We start from the raw sequence: 9,412 nt of genomic DNA, 5'->3' as shown, positions 1-9,412 counted from the left end.
GAAAAGAAAATCTCAAACAGAGGTAGGGCAGACTTCAGGGCTGGCTGATTCAGCAGCTCTCAGATGCTACCTGGGACTCAGGTTCTTTCTGTCTCTACTCTGTCATCCATGGTGTTGATTGCATTCTACAGTCAAACGATGGCTGTCAGCAACATTGGGATCAATGTGTATCTTAGTCCTTGTCTAGTGGGAGAGAGGGGAGTCACTCTTCCAAGCGTAAATTATAATCGGACTGGACAATTTTGGAAAAGAACCTGCCCCTGGACAAATAAGTCACATGGGAGTCCCCTGTGTTGATTGACTTAGAATAATAGGGCCCACCCCTGGGGAGGATGAAATCAACTGCCCTTGAGCCACTGGGTTGTGTGGGGAATGGGGGATGGGGGATACCAGAACAAAACAGAGGCCAGACAAGAGGCAGGGAGGATGGGTAGCAATGAAGAGAGTCCACATTGGAGTAGGGGAAGATGCACGGAAGGGCATTTCTGGCTGAGAGAACAGACCATGTTAAAGGTTCGTGTCAGGGCTTGTGTGTTTGGGAGATGATAGGAGCCAGGTGGAGAAGGGGCTGAGAGGCAAATGACCAAGGGCAGGGCCTTGAATGCCATGCTGGGGAATGGGATCTCCCTAGGAGAGTGGACTTCTGTGGACAGGAGAAGGGGAATGAGAAAAATGCTGAGCAAGCCCAATCCCTCCCTCCTTGGGTTCTCGTGGCGGTACCATCCCAGGATTACCATCTGCAGTAGGCTGGGTTCTGCAGGTTTAGACAAGGCTGGTGTCTACATTTCCCCACATCCCCTTCTCTTTGGGGTTCTGAGTTAGGGCTGGCCACATGTGGAGCTGTGGGAGATTTGGAAGGTGGAAGCAGAGAAGAATTAATCATTCTCAGAAGGTCATGGCCATCAGACAGGATGACAGATGCAGAAGCGCCCATGGGCTTCCAGGGTCCCATTTATCTTTCCAACTCCTGGCCTTGCCCACCTCACCAGTAGGGGGGCCCTGAGCTAGCCACCAAGTGCTGGACTGCAGGTCCCCCAGAGGCAGCAGCCTCCATAGCCCCCACTTCCTTCCCACCTGCCCCCCTGTTCTGGTGCTTCAGGCTGTTGGTGCCTTCCTCTGGTCCTCTCCCAGACCTTGACCTGCCCAGCCCACCCACATCTGTGTAAGCACAAAAAACTCAAATGCTATGTTAAGACTAGTTGCCTTGGCACCTACACATTCACTGGAGTCATCCTCGAGTAATCATAGCTCAGCTTGACCTGATCAGAGAGGCTGAACTATAGCATAACGGCACAGACTGCTGGCTTCAGATCCTGGCTCCCCACCTACCTGCTGTGCAAACTTAGGTGAGTTTTCCATGTCTCTGTGGCTCAGCTTCCTCCTCTGAGAAGTGAGCCTAAGAATAGGACTAGCTGCAGAGAGTGGCTAGAGGAGCCCATGATTTGACAAGGCGGCACGATTCGCACAGTGCCTGGAACATAGTAGGCGCTGTGTAAGTGATAGCTGTTGTTACCACCTATTTGTCGTGTTCCAGGCAGCAGCCCAGGTGTTCACACAGGTGTTAATTCATTTAATCTCCCCAACAATCCTGTGAGAGTGGTAGTGCTATTAACCCCATTTACAGAGTCACAGAGAGGCTATTAGGTTGGAACATATGAAATTGCTAGTTTTGTAGGTCAAACATAGTTCTGTATCAGCAATTGCATGTGGCTCACAGCTAGCATGACTGCAGGTCTCAAAGCCGGGCAACCTGCCCAAGCTATGCAGCCTGCACTTTTACTGGAGCACCTACTGGGTGCCAGAGAGATGGTGTGTCCTCTGTTACAGAACTTATAATATTACAGAAGGGCTGTTTATGTAACGAAGGCTGTGCACACGGAACAGGGAGCTACAGACTATTTTCAAAACCTTTCCTCTACACCTTAGCTCATTTGGGCATATCAGACATAGACATCACCTCTTCCATGAAGCCTTCTCTAACTTCCCCAGCCACAGAAGTCAACCCAGGCACAGAGTCAGAGGTAGGAGAGGGCCCTGTTTATCTGGGGGGAGAGTGGGAAGTTTTGTGTGGCTGGAATGTCCACCACTTGAAGAAGAGCCTGGAAAGGGACCGAAGCCAGAGGAAAAGACTTCGGATGACAATGGGGTTTGGCTCCATTGTCATCATGAGAATGAGCCATCCAGGCCAACTCTTCTTACACACGAAATGCCACTGAATCTCTTGATCTTCACCTGCCCTTAGGCCTCCTTGGAAGGTGCTCCTTGGAGGGTGCACCCGGCAGCCTGAAATGACCTGTCTGGAAAGAGGTGGGCAAGTTTCCAAGCCTGGGTGGCATCACAGGGACTTCCCGGCTTTTGCCTGAGGCTGCAGTCCCTGTAAGAGTGACCTATGGAGTTGGCCTCTGCCCTGGGAGTCTCAGGTGGCCCCACGTCCCACCTTCTGCTTGCATCCTCTACCTAACCTGCCTTCCTGAATCCAGGCCCGTGGCTTTGTTCTGGGAAGCACCATCTCAGCCCAGGCTCAATGCTGCGCATCCCATTCCCACGTCTGTCCTGTACTCCTCTCTCAGGAACAGGGCTATTCTCCTCTTATCTGGGTGGAGGGGGGAATCTGACAGAATGTGTCAGAAGCCAGGTCTCCCTGAGGGCCTTCCCAGGACTGCCTGGGAGAACTGGGGGTGACCAGGGTCTCCTATTCCCTTGCATGTGTTAAGAACTTTGGGTGTGGTGCTGGGCTCCCTGGTAGGAATCCTGGTCTGGCCTTTCCTAACCAGTTTCTCCTTTGTAAAATGGGTCTTACAGATAGTGCTTACCTCCGAGGCCAGTCAGTGTTTAGCAACTGGCTCTTGGAGTATAGTTCCAACCTGAAAATTGATTGGTATTTTTCTGTATCTCAATGATTGAGGTGAACGTGAAACAATGAAGATGTAGGTACAGACTTGACACTCGCTTGTCAAAAGCATGAGTGACTTTGCTGAATTGAATGATAGTTTTTGAATACAGAAAAAAATATTTTGTTGGGGGGCTACTCACAAACTAACAGCTATAGACCGACACAGGCTCACTTTTAAGTTTCATTTGGAAAATTAATATTTTCTCCATCACTTTTTTAAGGCTAGAAAAATCAATAAAAAATAAGTCAAGCCTTTGTCAATTTTCATAATGACGTCACTAAACACGGAATTGGAAGAGAGGCTTAGTAGCCACCATGATATGGCATTTCCACCACAGAAATACAACAGAAGCACATGGCCCTGGCAGCATAGAGAACAATAAAATGCAGTGAGATAATTCAGAAGTGATGTGTTTTGAGGATCTGTTACTTTTGTTTTTAGTATAATTTATTTTTAACTTATGTAATTTAATTTTAAAATAGTAGTCACATTTATCACCCAGATTATAAAATTCCTGAAAATATAGCAATTGGCTCCTGTGAGCCGGTACAAGCTGGCTCCAGCATGCCACACCAGGGTTATTGTGGGGGGTAAATAATTGAATGTTTTCAAAATGTTCAGAAAACACTGGCATACTGAGTAAGCCCTCCATAAAATGTTAGCTAATCTTCTTACTTACTATTATGATTCTCGACTGGAACTTTGGTGAAGTCAGGGGCTGAGGTTAGGTGTGTTTTCCCACTAGACTAAGTTCCACTTGAGGACAGGGATCTCCCTTTGTTCTCCTGGCATCTAGCACAGGCCTGGCCTGCATGAGGTGGTGGGCAATGCTCTCTGAGTTGGCATTTTTCCTGCTTGACCTGGATGGACGTCCGTTTCACTCTCGCTCACCTGTGGCCATTTCTGGGTCCTTCCCGGCATCACAAGCCACAGATGCCATCAGGTGGGCCTGTTGGTCTTTCCCTTTTCCTGTTGCCTTGTCAGGAAAATCTCACGAGAAGGTGCATATGTGGGAAGCCCACTTCTCAGGTTCTGACCCAGGAGAGGAATTGAAGGCAGATATTCTCGGCTCCATGCCTGCTTCCTGCTCCTTAAAGAGACCTGGGGGTGTTTACACGTTTAAAGCCTCACAACATTGGGATTGAAGTACCATTGCCCCTTTGTATCCATGGGGTCTGCATCTATGGACTTAACCAACTGTGGATCCAAAATACTCAGGGAAAAAAAATCCATAAACTTCCAAAAGCAAAACTTGAATTTGCTGTGCTCTGAGTCCTACGCTGAATCCACACGAATGAAGTGATGTGCAGACATTGTATTAGCTATTATAGTATAACTAATTAGAGATGACAAAGTATAAAGAAGGATGTGCATAGGTTATATGCAAATACTATCCCATTTTAAACCAGGGACTAGAGCATCCCTGGATTTTGGTATCCATGATGGGTCCTGAACCAGTCCTTAGTGGATACCCAGGAATGACTGTGCTTGCAAGAGGTGGCTGAGTTCCCATCTCCCTGCTGAAACGAATGGATGTGCCAACCCTATGCAGGGAAAACATGTACTTAAGGACCCAAATCTTACTGGAGGAGGGACGTGTGAGGAGGGAGGAGCAGAGAAGTTCGCTCAGAGTCAGATAAAAGTAGCGTGAATGCTTTTTCCTTTATCCACAAACATTTATTGAGCATGGATCATGGGCCAGGATAGGGCTGGCTTCTGGGGATATGAAGTAAAAATTCCACAGCCTTTTCTCTCAGGGAGATTAAATTACAGTAAAAGGAAGCAAAGAGCCTATTGGAAGGGCTGTCACTGGACGCAGTATGGAATCCCCTTCAGCAAGTTGCAGCTGCTCAGGTGGGGGTGATTGGTACTGGGGAAGCATTGGGAAAGGCTCAGTAGAGGGGTGATGTGTGGTTTGCTTGTTGCAAGGTGGGGAGGTGCTCACCTGGTGATTAAGGGACAGAGACCATGGTGCTGTGGGCAGGAAGCCCCTCATGGACAGGCAAGGCCATGTGGAAGGGACTCATGTGACCCAAGCAAGTGAGAGGAAGGGCACAGGGCAGGGCTTAGCAGAGGAGCCAGGAAGCAGCAACAGAGAAGGGGTTCACCCTTAAAGGAGCAGTCCATAAAGAGATGGCAATGAATGGGTCAGAAGGTGAAGGAAGACTATGAGACAATGATAGGTACCCCAGAGTAGAGCCTAGAGCCTGCGCAAAGACAGGTGCAGGCAGCTTATTTGTCAGGTGATTGTGAAAGCTGGAGTGAGGGAGCAGGGAGAGAGAGAGAGAGTGAGAACAGGGGAATAAAGAGTGCATAATTACTGTGGGCAACTGAACACAAGCCCACTAGGACCCTCTAAGGAACTGTGGAGAAGATGCCTTGGAACTCTCCCTCCCAAGGATGGGAAGTTGACTCACCGGCTCCCATCTTCCATTGGTTGGGAGTTGCCCCTGGGGGTGTTAACTCTTCCATGTTTTGGCCATGCTTGTGTTTGAGCCAAGGAGTCACCCTGAGGCAGAAAGGGAGAGAGTCACATCAGCACACTTGAAGTGAAATGTTGGCAGCAGGTACAAAGCTGTCTTTCTCAGCTGTGCTGATGTCAGCAGGACCAAAAAGATGTGACATGGAGCACACAAAGTATTTGCTAAAGGAATCAAGGAAGGAGTTGAGTTTCAAGGAGAATGAGTTGGCAGGTTTCCTGTCATGGAGAAGTCTTGGATGGAAAGGTCCAGGATGGAAAGAGTTGGGTTTGCATTGGGGCTCAGCAGAGAGGCAGGGACAGAGCCAAGTTGCACTGGGCTGAGGAATGAGAGGGCAGTGAAGAAGCAGAGACAATGGCATAAGTGTTTTTTTTTCTGGATTGTCAGCTGTGAAGGAAAGACAAGGAATCTGGCAATAGCCGATGGTAGATACAGAATGGAGAACTCACTGAGGATGAAGAATGTGCAAGGATCAAGGATAATGGTGAACTTGAGGGACTTCAGGGTTTGCATTTCAAATTTTCTTTCCTTCAGACTGTGTATGTGTGTGCGTGTGCGTGCGTGTGTGCGTGTGTTTGTGTGGGTGTGTCTGTATGTCTGTGTGCTGGGACTAAAGAGAGAGATGGAAAAGTTGCTCTTTTATTGGAACTGTGGGATGACATGGGCATTGAGGTTGGACAGACTTGGTTTAGAATCTTTGGTTCTGCCACAGTGTGACCTGGGCCAGATACTTGGAACTCAGTGTTGTTATCTCTAAAATGGGGATAACAATATTTCTCTCCCAAGGTACTTCTGGGCTTGAATGAGAAAAGGTCTGTAGAAGAATCTGACACAGATTAGATGGTCAGAGCCTCAGCATTGTCTTGAGGGACAGTGTGGTGGTTAAGAGAACAGATTTTTGAGCCAGACTGCCTGTCTGGGTTCAGGCCCCAGCTCTATGCTGTCCAGGCTGCAATGCACATGGCAACAGCATTGGCAAGAGTAGGGGTGTGACAAGATGTGAGGCTGGATTGGTAAACAAGTCCAGAGAGCTGAGACCAGAGCCCAGGCCAAGACTGGACTTCATCTACCCTGAGCTCTAGGGCCCTGGCCACTGCACTACTCCCAGTGACTTAGTTTCTCCTCTGCCAGGAGAGGGTGAACTGACACACACTTGTCAAATGTGCAGCTCAGATACCAGCACTCCCTATCTCTAGCGGACATTATCGATGGAACAGACACGTTCTGGTGGAGTTTGGACATTGTCTTATTCATAGTGCTTCTTGACATGGGCTCCACGTGGGCCCTGCAATTGATCAGACTCGCCACATGAGATTTTCCATCTAGGTCTAGGTGAACTCTCTAGATGTTCCTGTTCTTAGACCTGGACAAGCCCAGCCTCTGCCCAGGCCCCATGCTTTATAGGGCCTTTCTCCAAGTTTTCAGAAAATGTATAGCTAACCGCAGTCCTCATTTTTTCACTTGGCTGGCTCTCTCCCAACCCTGCAAATTGGGTAGGCTGTGGGATTTTTGTCTATGGGGTTGTTCTTGGCTCAGTTCTAGAAGGGCAAACTATTGAGTAGATTACCTATGTTGCCCGGCATGGTATTTCTTCCCTTTTCTTTTAAATAACAATACTATTAAGATATAGATCACACACCATATAATTCACCCCTTTTAAGTGACAGTTCAATGGTTTTTAGAGTATTCAGAGTTGTGCGCCCATCACCACAATCAATTTCAGAAAATTTTTATTGCCTGAAAAGAAATCCTGTACCCTTTAGCCATCACCCCCTTATCTCCCCTATCTCTCCTATCCCTAAGCAACCACTAATCTATATTCTGTCTCTACAGAGTTTCATATTCTGGACATTTCATATGAATGGAATAATATAATATGTGGTCTTTTGTGACTGAATTCATTCACTTAACATAATGTTTTCAAGGTTCACCAATGAGGTAGCATGAATCAGTACTTCATTCCTTTTTGTGGCTGAATAATATGCAATTGTAGGGACATATCACATTCTGTTTATCCATTTGTCCATGATAGACCTTCAGGTTGTTTCCAGCTTTTGGCTATTATGAATGATGTTGCTATAAACATGTATACAAGTTTTTGTAGGAACACAGATTTTCATGTCTCAAGTATATATCAGTTAGATTGGTGCAAAAGTTATTGCGGTTTTTGCCGTTACTTTTGATGCCAAAAGCGACAATTACTTTTGCACCAACCCAATAGGAGTGGAATTGCTGGGTCATGTGTTACTTCTATGTTTAATCATTTGAAGAACAGTCAGACTCTTTTCCAAAGTGGCGGTACTATTTTCCATTCCTAAAAGCTGTGTATTTAGGGTTCTAATTTTTATGCATGCTATCCTACCCTTACTATTATCTGACTTTTTGATTCTAGTCATCTTAGTTGGTGTAAAGTGGTATCTCACTGTGGTTTTGATTTGTATTTCCCTCAATAATGATATTGAGCATCTTGTCATGTGCTTATGTGCTTGTTGGCAATTTGTAAGTCTTTTTTGAAGAAATATCTATTCAGATCCTTTGCCCATTTTTAATCAGGTTGTCATTTGATTATTGAGTCATAAAACTTCTTTATATATGCTATATACAAGTCCTTTATCAGACATAGAGTTAGCAAAAATTTCCTCCTATTTAGTTAATTGTCTTTTCACAGTCTTCATGGTGTCCTTTAAAGAACAAAAGTTTAAAAATTTTATGAAATCCAATTTTTCTATTTTTAATTTTGTGGCTTGTTCATTTGGGGACACATCTAAGAAACCATTGTCCAATCCAAGATCACAACAATTTACCCTCATGTTTTCTTCTAAGAGGTCTATAGTTTTAGCTCTTCTGTTTGGGGTTTTGATCCACTTTTAGTTAATTTTTTCCATATGGTTTGAGGTAGGGATCCAATTTCATCCTTCTGCATGTTGTCCCAGCACCATTTTGTTGAAAAGATTATTATTTCTCCATTGAATTGTTTTGACATCCTTGCTGAAGATGAATTGACTTTAAATGTGAGGATTAATTTCTGGATTATCAAGCCAGTTAAATTAGCCTACATGTTTATCCTATGCTGGTACTACACTGTCTTTATTACTGTAACTTGGAAGTAAGTTTAAAAATCAGGAAGTGTGAGTCCTCCAACTTTGTTCTTTTTCAATACATATTTTTTTCTATTCCCGGTTCCTTGAATTTCTACGTGAATTTTAGGATCAGTTTGTCCATTTCTGCAAAGAAGCCAGCTGAGCTTTTGATTGGAATTGCATTGAATCTGTAGATCAATTTGGAGAGCACTTGCATCTTAACAGTATTAAGTCTTCTCACCCATGAACGTTTTATATTTTCCATGTATTTAGATCTTTAATTGCCTTCAGCAATGTTTTGTAGTTTTTAGAGTATAAATATTGCACTTCTTTTGTTAAATGTATTCCAAAGTATTCTTTTTGACACTATTGTAAGTGAAATTGTTTTCTTAGTTTTGTTTTCAGATTGTTCACTATATGATATTTCTTTTGTGGGATAGTATGTGATTGCTCATGAATGGTGCTGAAACACTGATTTTTAGTGACTTGTTTAGATAGACAAAAACTTCAAAATAAGATCTGCCTTACACACACTAGGGGCATCCTAGCGTCTTTGAATTCTGAGACGTCCTTTTATTACAACAGTTCGTTTATTGATTTATTTGTCGAGGTCCCCCTATGGGCCAGACATTGTTTTAGGAGTGAGAGGCACTGCAGTGGGTGCGGCAAAGTTTTTACCCCTATGGAGGTTGTGTTCTCATGGGGAAGACAGACAACAAACTAACCGCTAACTAAATACTTAATATAATTTCAGGCAATTACAAGTCCTTTGAAAGAAAATGAATTAGCCTTAGGATACAAAGTTCAGGGGCACAACGTCAGATTCAATGGGATGGTAGGGAAGGCCTTTCTAGGGCAGTGACTTAGGGACAGAATTAAGTGCAGGGTGAGCTGTGTGGAGAGCTGGGGAGGACAGTAGGCACCAGGCCCTGGGTGGGAACACACTGCAGGGGATGGG

This window comes from Symphalangus syndactylus, chromosome 4, assembly GCF_028878055.3.
Source record: "Symphalangus syndactylus isolate Jambi chromosome 4, NHGRI_mSymSyn1-v2.1_pri, whole genome shotgun sequence".
NCBI classification, from domain to species: Eukaryota; Metazoa; Chordata; class Mammalia; order Primates; family Hylobatidae; genus Symphalangus; species Symphalangus syndactylus.
The sequence above is the reverse complement of the archived record's forward strand: the minus strand, read 5'-3'. Positions refer to the sequence as shown.